This window comes from Camellia sinensis, chromosome 14 (genome assembly GCF_055761805.1).
Source record: "Camellia sinensis isolate YWXY chromosome 14, ASM5576180v1, whole genome shotgun sequence".
Lineage (NCBI taxonomy): Eukaryota > Viridiplantae > Streptophyta > Magnoliopsida > Ericales > Theaceae > Camellia > Camellia sinensis.
The window spans coordinates 25,628,968-25,638,103 of NC_138974.1; the positions used below are offsets into that span (position 1 = coordinate 25,628,968).

The 9,136-nt window shown below is 37.4% G+C and overlaps 1 pseudogene; it reads right to left on the bottom strand.

The window, feature by feature from the left end:
• Positions 1 to 6,594: 6,594 nt before the first annotated feature.
• Positions 6,595 to 8,773, bottom strand: LOC114259499 (putative 3-beta-hydroxysteroid-Delta(8),Delta(7)-isomerase pseudogene; annotated as a pseudogene).
• Positions 8,774 to 9,136: the final 363 nt, after the last annotated feature.

A 9,136-nucleotide genomic window follows, 5' to 3' on the forward strand; every position in this document is an offset into this window, starting at 1 on the left:
GTAACTGCTAAGGGGTGTTTCAGATCACTGCCCTCTGCTTTTGATGGAGTATGAGAGAGATTAGGGTCCGAAGCCGTTTAGGTTTATCAATGCTTGGCTCTTACATCCAAACTTTTCTTCAATTATTAAGAAGTCATGGGAGAAATCAGTCTTTACTGGGTGGACAGGATTTGTGATTATAATGAAATTTAGAAATCTCAGAATAGAGCTAAAGAAGTGGAATAAAGAGGTGTTTGGGAATGTGTCCTTTTTATTGGAGAGGGCTCAGGAAGAGTTACATGAGTTGGATTTGGTGGCTGGATCCAGAGACATGTTAGAATATGAAGTAGTACGAAGAAAGGAGGTAAGGAGACAAGTGTGGTCATTGACCAAAAGGGAAGAACGGTTGTAGCTACAGAAGTCCAAGTTTGATTGGGACATGAAATGAAAGGCAACAAAAACACAAGGTACTTTCATACCATAGCATCGAGTAGGCACTGCAGGAACTCTTTGAGCTCATTGTCAATTGATGAGGTAATACTTGAGGACCCAACCATGGTAAAAGAGGATGTGCTTAGGCATTTTAGACAAGTGTTTACTAAAGGTTGGGGGAAAAGACCACAGTTGAGAAGGCACTTTAGATCTATTGGCCAGGACCAATTGGTGGATGGATTGGAAGCTAATTTTTTGAAAGAGGAAGTTTGGGCTACTATTAAAAGTTGTGATGGGAATAAAGCCCTTGGGCCTGATGGGTTAAACCTGGTTTGTTTCCAAAATTGTTGGAAGGTGGTCAATAGGGAGTTGGCTTCTGGGGTGAATAATTCTTTTATTACTCTAATTCCCAAACATAATTGTCCTGCTAGCATCTCAGATTACAGACCTACTAGCCTAATTGGGTCCCTGTATAAGATTCTTGTCAAAGTGTTAGCTAATAGGCTAAAGAAGGAGGTGTTAAGGGTTATTGTTAAGGCACAATCAGCCTTCTTGGGTGGAAGGAATATGTTGGATAGGGTTTTAATAGCTAATGAAATTGTTGACTGGTGGAAGGTTACTAAGAAAAAGGGAGTTATTCTAAAGCTTGATTTCCAGAAGGCATATGACTCTGTAAGTTAGGGTTGTTTACTATCTATAATGGATGAGTTTGGTTTTGGAGTTAGGTGGAGGGGATGGATTAGGGAGTGCCTAGAATCTTCTAGAATTTCAGTTCTTGTGAATGGATCTCCTACATCCGAATTCAACCCTAGTAAAGGCCTCCGACAAGGTGATCCTTTGTCTCCTTTCCTATTTAACCTAGTGGTCAACGGTCTCAATATGCTGATGCTAAGGGCAAGGTCCTTGGGGCTACTTAGAGGGGCTATGGTGGGTCATGATGTTATGATTTCACATCTCCAATTCACTGGCGTTACAATTATTTTTTGCGAAGTTGACATAGAGGTAATAATGGTAGTTAAAAGGATTTTGAGGTGCTTTGAGTTAGTCTCTAACTTGAAAATTAATTTTCATAAAAGCTTTGTATGTGGAATAGGCGTGTCTGAGCAAGAGTTGGAGGAGTTTGCATCTAGATTGAATTGCAGGTATCAGAAGCTACCACTATCCTATCTTGGGCTACCATTGAGGGCTAGCCCTAGGCTAAAGAAGACTTCGAAGCCTGTGCTTGATAAATGTAGAGCCGGACTTGCCTCATGGAAGAGGAAACTCCTCTCATTTAGAGGAAGGTTAGCGCTCATAAAGTTTGTACTGTCCAACTTACCCACGTTCTATTTATGTATCTTCAAGATGCCCTCATCTGTGGCTAAAGCATTTGATAGAATTCAAGCAAACTTTCTGTGGCCGGGAGAGGGGGGAAGGGGGGTTGGATCTGAAGAGGAAAGTTCACCTTTGTTAGTTGGGTTGAAGCAACTAAGAGCAAAGACAATGGGGGTCTAGGTATTAGAAGATTTCAAGAGGTGAATTATAGCGACCCCGGGTCTCTACCCTACTGTCATGGTATTCTGGATCCGAATCTTGTTGTTTGATGCTTCCGGTTATGCCTTTCTTCCTTACACCTCTTGAATTTGAGTTTTGGAATGACTTGAGTGTGTTTAGAATAGGTTGGTTGCCTTTCAGTCTAGAATCTTGTTGCCCAGAATTTCGATCTTCTGCTCGAGCGGACTTTATTGCGCTCGAGCGGAGTTTGCAATCTTTCAGTATCGGGTGTCTCTGCAAAAGTGCTGCAAGAGCGTTTTTCACGCTTGAGCGGAGTTTCTTACGCTCGAGCGTGTTTGAGCTCGAGCGGCCCTTATGACGCTCAAGCGGCTGTCTGCAATTTGTGAAATACTGGATGGGTGTAATCCATGCTCGAGCGGTGCTCTTTACGCTCGAGCGAGTTGTTGTTGTTGTGTCTAACGCTCAAGCGTGAAACTCTCCGCTCAAGCGGACTGTGCATATATCAGATCGTAAAAGCAACTTTTTACATAACTTTTTCATCTTTTTTTCATCCAAACCCTAAGTTAAGAGCTTCTCTCTCTAGAAATACTTTCTCTCTATATATTTGACCTAGATCTAGTGGTCTTCTCACCCTCCTTCCTTAGACAAAAAGATTGAGCTCTTCAAGATCTTCATTTTCATCCAAGAAGAAGTGGGATTTGCCATTTTTGGAAGCTTCACCTTTGTCTAGCCCTTCTCATTGGGCTTCTACTTGGAGGTAGGGATATTCTTGAGTTATATATACAAGTTTTGCAAGATTGAGTGTTGAATTTGTACTTCTCTTGTATTATTTAGAAATTTTGTTTTTGATTCAAAAAAATAATGGAATTTCTCAAAGGAGAGTTTAAAAGCTCAAAGATTTTCATGTTGATCCTTAAGATTTTGTATCTATGATCTCATAAAGTAGATTTTGATGAACTCTCACCATAAAATGAGAGTTATTTTGGTTTTGATGCAAAACCCTAGAATTTGGGGATTTTTGGAAAAACTTGGAATTGTCCATGAAATCTTCTTCCCATTTGATCAAAGATGAAAGTGTGTAGATTTCATAATGTGGTTGTATAGATGGGAAGCTTGTCATATGGTAATAGAGAATTTGTTTGGAAACTATGGTTAAGGATATGGTGATATATGATCATAAGATGACAAATTGTTGAGCACTTCGGTTTGTAAGAAACACAAACATTGAAAACTTTATGTTTGAAAGCATTACATGTAGTCTAGATGAGCATTGAAAGAGGTAATGGGAAACATGAATGTTGATATTATTGTAGAGGCTTAAACACAGAGAAATGTTATGAATCATGGAAGAATCATTGCATTGCATTTTTATTCAATTATTAATTTGCATTGCAAGCTTAGATTTGAGATAATTGTTTCATAAAAGGGAATAATGTTGGAAGGAGAAATGTGGAAATACTCATGGGGTAAATACGGTGGTAAGTCCAGATAGGGGGTGTAAATGATAGATAGGTTGGCCTGAGTGTCCATGGTGAAAGACTAGAAATCCGCGCGGATAGGTGTCGAGTCTTCCGGTTAATACGGGTAAAAATGACAGTTTAGTAGTACTTGTAGAGTCTACTTGCAGACACCAGCCTAGGGATTACCAGTGTCGTATTTACCGCCCCTTGATTAAAATAATTGGAAGTTTGAAATGGATGAGATTGCCTAGTATCATTGAAACATGGTGATTTTCAAGTGGTGCATTAAAATGACATTTTTCTTCATTATGGCATGGCATGGTAACACATTTACATCTGATGTTGAGAAGTTTAGCATAACTGTATATACTTTGTTAGAATTCTCTACTGGGCTTTATGCTCACCCCTATGAGATTTGGTGCAGGTAAAGATGTGGTGATCCCGCCGAATTAAGAGCGTGGAAATTTTTTGAGAAGAATAGTGTGCTCTTTATTTTGTCATGAAAATTTGTAAAGCCAAGGGCTATTTTTGGTATGGGTCCGAGAGACAACTTTTGTGTAACCAGGCTATTGCCTTGGAAGATGTAAGCCCATAAGGGCATTTCTTTTATTTTACTTTCACATGGAAGTTCATATGTTTTCATATCTTTGAATGTATAATTGCATGTGGAACCTTTGCATAAACCTTAGATATTTTTGAGACAGAGAATGGAGAATGATTGTAATTGAGGAATGTGCATGATTGTTGTGTTATTCATGTTGGGTTTATTTCGGGGCGTTACATGAATGATTGTATACTAGCTAAATGGTAGTGGCAATTTGGGTGTGAGGATAGCTCCCTATGGAAAAGAGTAATATGTAGTAGGTATCCTTCAAATGGTGGGATGTGGTAGCCTTTCTCAGAAATACTGGGTATTTGTTCAAAATTTTGGGATGGTATTCTCAAGGTTAGTCAGTCAAATTCTCATCTTTTCAATATTTTTATGGAAAATTCTAAGTTGATTATGGGAAATGGTAACAGAATCCATTTCTGGATTGATAGTTGGGTGGGTAATATATGTGTTAAGACTGCTTTTCCAAGGCCTGTTAGCTTATCAACAGAAAAGGATATCACTCTTGGAGTGGTGGTGGAGAGGAGGGAGGCCCAGACAGACTGGAACTTCAGATTTAGAAGAGCCTTACTGGGTTGGGAATCAGATGAATTGATCAGATTGGCTACTTTTCTGAATGCTGCTGCGGTTGGTTATCAGATAGGGCTGATTGCATAAGGTGGGTGGCAAATTCATCAGGTTAGTTTAGTGTTTCCTCCAATTATTCTTTGTCAGTGCATTCTATCCCCCTTTTGGCCACTAAGCTACTGTGGATCAATGTATCTCCCCCAAAAATGCAGTTTCTTGGGTGGTTTGCTTGCAATGGGAGACTTAAGACTTCTACTTTTCTGTAAAGAATTGGGATGCTTGGTCCAGATGCATCTGTTTTGTGCATATTTTGCAAGATGGAGTTAGAGACAATACACAATCTGTTGCTGTGGTGCCCTTTTGCTTAGAGAGTATGGTCAAGTCTAATGTAATGGTGAGGGATGCATTGGGTTGTGTCTCAGAACGTGGAGGATCTTCTTGACTGGTGGATGGGTTTTAGATGGAGAAAGTTTGCAAATTTGATCTGGAGGGCTGTACCAATGGTTGTCATGTGGTCATTATGGAAGCTTAGGAATGAGAAGGTATTCAATTGAAAGCAAGTGCATCTGGAGGAGGTATGCGATTTGATCAAGTTTAGAATTGCTATTTGGGTAAAACCTTATTCTAAAGGCTGCTGTTATGTCGTGCATGAGATTATCAATAATGTTCAGTAGATTAGATGCAGTACTTAGCTAATCAGGTTCAACAGATTATGGGGAAATGCTTACTTACTCTGTCATTTCTGTATCTGGGAAGGTTCAATGGGTTTAATCTTTCGGGGAGCTTCATTAGTGGTCTGTTGGTCGGAGGGCTTCAAGGCAGTTCTAATCTGGTTTTACTAGCTGATATGGTACTGATATAGATAAGAATGGGGCTACTTTGGGGGTTGGAGGGTAGTGTCCTGTTTTTGTCTTGCTCGTGTTCTTGGTGTTTTTTTTTTTTCTCATTTGGTTGGTTTCTCACCAGCTAGCTTGGGTTGGGGCTCTGTATGGTGGGTGCTATCACCTCTATATGGTACTGTTCTCATCTCTTTTATTGACGTAAATTCATATGCTTTGTATTGCTTTCATCAATAAAAATTTTCTTTTACTAATAAAAAAAAAAAAGAGAGAGAGAAAAAATAATGGACCAACTATTATTATTAGAAAGCATATAGTGATCACGATCACAAATTTGGCTAATACTAAACAAATTTACCTTCAAAATAAAGAATATTCTCCAGTCTAGATAGACCAAGAGAAACCATTGTTCCATTTTTCAAGGATTTGTGCAAAATTGCCATTTTCAAAGGTCACATTCTCACGACTTTCCTTGAAAAGCCAAACAACTAAGGACCATTAACAGGTCAAGTCAGATCAGGCTTGCCCAACCCACAAACTAGTTGTCCAAGGGCCTAACATAGACCCAGCCTTTTGGCTTTGACCAATCAACAACAAATTCGAGTTGGGCCTATTCTAAAATCTAAAAGCGTATCCCACACATAGGCCCTAGCCTTGCTAGCCAAAATCAAGTCAAATTTGCTTTCGAAACCATTGAGCTAGTTTTTTTGGCATTAATTTGCTTAAAATTTCTTTAATTTTTTTTCATTCATTCATTTATTTTTTGGCATTCTCATGTATTTTTGGTTTTGGCTTTAAGATGGATTCATATATATATATATATATATATTAGTTAATTTATGATTTTCTTAGTTTGAAAATTTCTTGTCGCCCCAAAAAATTTATTTAAAAAGAAACTTTAGTGTATTGAATAATAACATAGATGAAGATGATGCAATAATAAAATAATTCAATATTTCATGTGTGACATTATTCGTCAAGTGATGCTAAGGTTTTACTTATTGTATTATCGATTACTTCTAAAAATTTGAGAATAGGTTAAAAGAGTGTTAAACTTAGACTACAAATTCGCAGAGTTAAAAGTTGTTGGGATAATTTTTTTACAAATTTGAGCAACCTTGCATAGTGAAAACAACATCAATCTATGAAGATATAAAATTACAGAAATCTGAAATTACCAACTAATCCACTTCAAATAAACATAGACCGAATTTCCATAATTTGAGACATGGCAAAGTCTAAACTTTAAACCCCACCTCACCAAACTTTGATCTTATTCTGGTCTTTTTTAAATCTTGCAAGCTCTACATATTTTCCTCCAGCATTGAACAACTACAAGAAAAGGTATCACAACCCAAGTAGTATTTGCAATGGTATAATAAACATAATAGTAATACAAGCTAGCGGCAAACTTATCACCTTCCAAGTAAGAAGTCAAATGATACACACCAAGTCCACAGAGATGACACACAGAAATACCCAATTGAAGTATGTAAATGTATGGCTTCCTTGTGGCAATAGCATATAAAGCAAGAAGACAAGCTAGATCCACCAATGAAATAGTGATTATTTCAATAGAAACAACATAAGAATTTCTCAGTGCATACCTTGAATCGCCTTTGGAGTACTTTTTCCAAACCTCTGCTAAGTAAAAACCAGTCTTGTCTTTGTAAAATTTTGGTGAGAAAATAAAGTAGTGTTCGAGGATTATGTGAATGAGGCTTGTGAAAATGAACCAACACATGAGGAGGTGATCGGTTGTTGATAGTTTTGGTGAAGGGGAGAGAAACGAGCCAAACCAGAGAGAGGATGGGTAGAGAAGAGAGGCCATAGATGGCATGAATGGTTGATTGTGAAAGAGAATTAGGCACAAAGCTTGGGAGGTCTATTTCAGCTCCCTCTATGTTTGTGTTCAGATTTTTGCAAATTTTGAAGGGATGAGAAAGAACTATGATTGTTTAAATTCAGATGGTCTGCTCCTAATCATTTATATGTAATTTAAGGAGACTAGAGACCAATTTTTTTGTTAGAGAAAATAGATGATTTTCCACGGTAAATCAATCGATGGAAATAAAAATAATGCGGAAAAAGTAAATCAACAATTACACAAAAAAATTTACGTGGTTCCTTCAATGTGAGGTACATCTACGAGATCGCAATCCGATTCCACTATTAACCAAAAGTTTTCAAACGACTACAAACGAGACACGAATGGTCTCATAAACTACCCTTATGTGAATTCTAAATAATCACAAATAAATAAAAGGGAAAATCTCACCAAATATATGAACAAAAGTTTTCGAAACAGAACGTAGAAGACCGCAAATCTGAATCCAACTAGCACCTTCAAAGCAGAGTCGAAGTTGTCAAAACGCTCAAACAAAGCGAAGCAAAGCAAAATACACAGCCACTATACCAATGGAACCACCAATTGAACTTTTACAAAGCATTATGCTACCACAAAAAACCAAAACCCACCGAAAATAATCACCTAGCACACACCCCGAAAAGATTAATTAGCCGTTGCCCTCTCTTTGGAAAAACAAAAACAATACTCATAAATATTGTTGATTCATGGGTTTTTTTTATCAAAACCCTAACTGTTACCAAACAGATTATTAAATACTTATTGGGCCTCTAAAAGTCAGATATAATATATTAAAAATATAAACCAACACCAAACCAAATTAAATATTTTTAATAAACCAATTAGGTCCCATACTTCATTAAGAAGGTATACTCAACAATTCTCTCCCTACTGACTTAGACATTAACTATACCCGTCAAAGTTTGGTACTTCAAATGTCTGTCCCTTAACAAGTTTTTGTCAACATATCCAAAATATTATCATCCATGTGAATCTTTTTGAGTTACAACAACTTCTAATCTAACACATCACGAATCCAATGAATGTGTTTCGATCTTGAATGAAAAGTGAAATTTTTACTCAAATGAATAGCACTTTGACTATCACAATAAAGTACATACTTCTCTTGCTTCAAACCTAACTCTTACACAAATTTCTTCAACTATAGCTCTTTCTTACAAGCTTCCGTAATGGCAATAAATTTAGCTTCAATAGTTAAGAAAGCAACACATTTGTAATTTAGATTGCCATGCCACAGTCCCCCTGCAAATGTCATCAAATACCTTGAAGTAGATTTTCTAGAATCAACATCATCAGCCATGTCAGAATCCATGAACCCATTAAGCATCGGCTTACCATTCGCAAAACACAAATACACCTTCAAAGTCCTTCGAAGATACCTTAGAATCCATTTCACCGCTATCCACTGTTCTTTACTTGGATTGGAGAGAAAATGGCTCACCACACCAACGGCGTGAGCAATATCCGACTTTGTCCAAACCGTGGCGTACATCAAAGAACCCATTGCTGAAGCATAAGGAATTTTCAGCATCTTTTCCTTGTCTTTCTCACTTGTAGGACATTGATTCAAACTAAGCTTGAAGTGACTCACAAGTGGACAACCAACTAGCTTTGTTTTATCCATGTTGAACCTCTTAAGAACTTTCTCAATGTAGCTTTCTTGAGACAACCAAAACAGTTCCTTTTTCGATCACGAACAATTTTCATACCAAGTATTTGTTTTGCCGGCCTCAAATTTTTCATAGCAAAAGACTTGCTCAACTCTAACTTCAACTTGTTAATCATGGTAGAATCTTGACCCACAATTAACATGTCATCAACATAAAGCAAAAGAATCGTAAATTTACCATTTGGAAAATTTTTCACA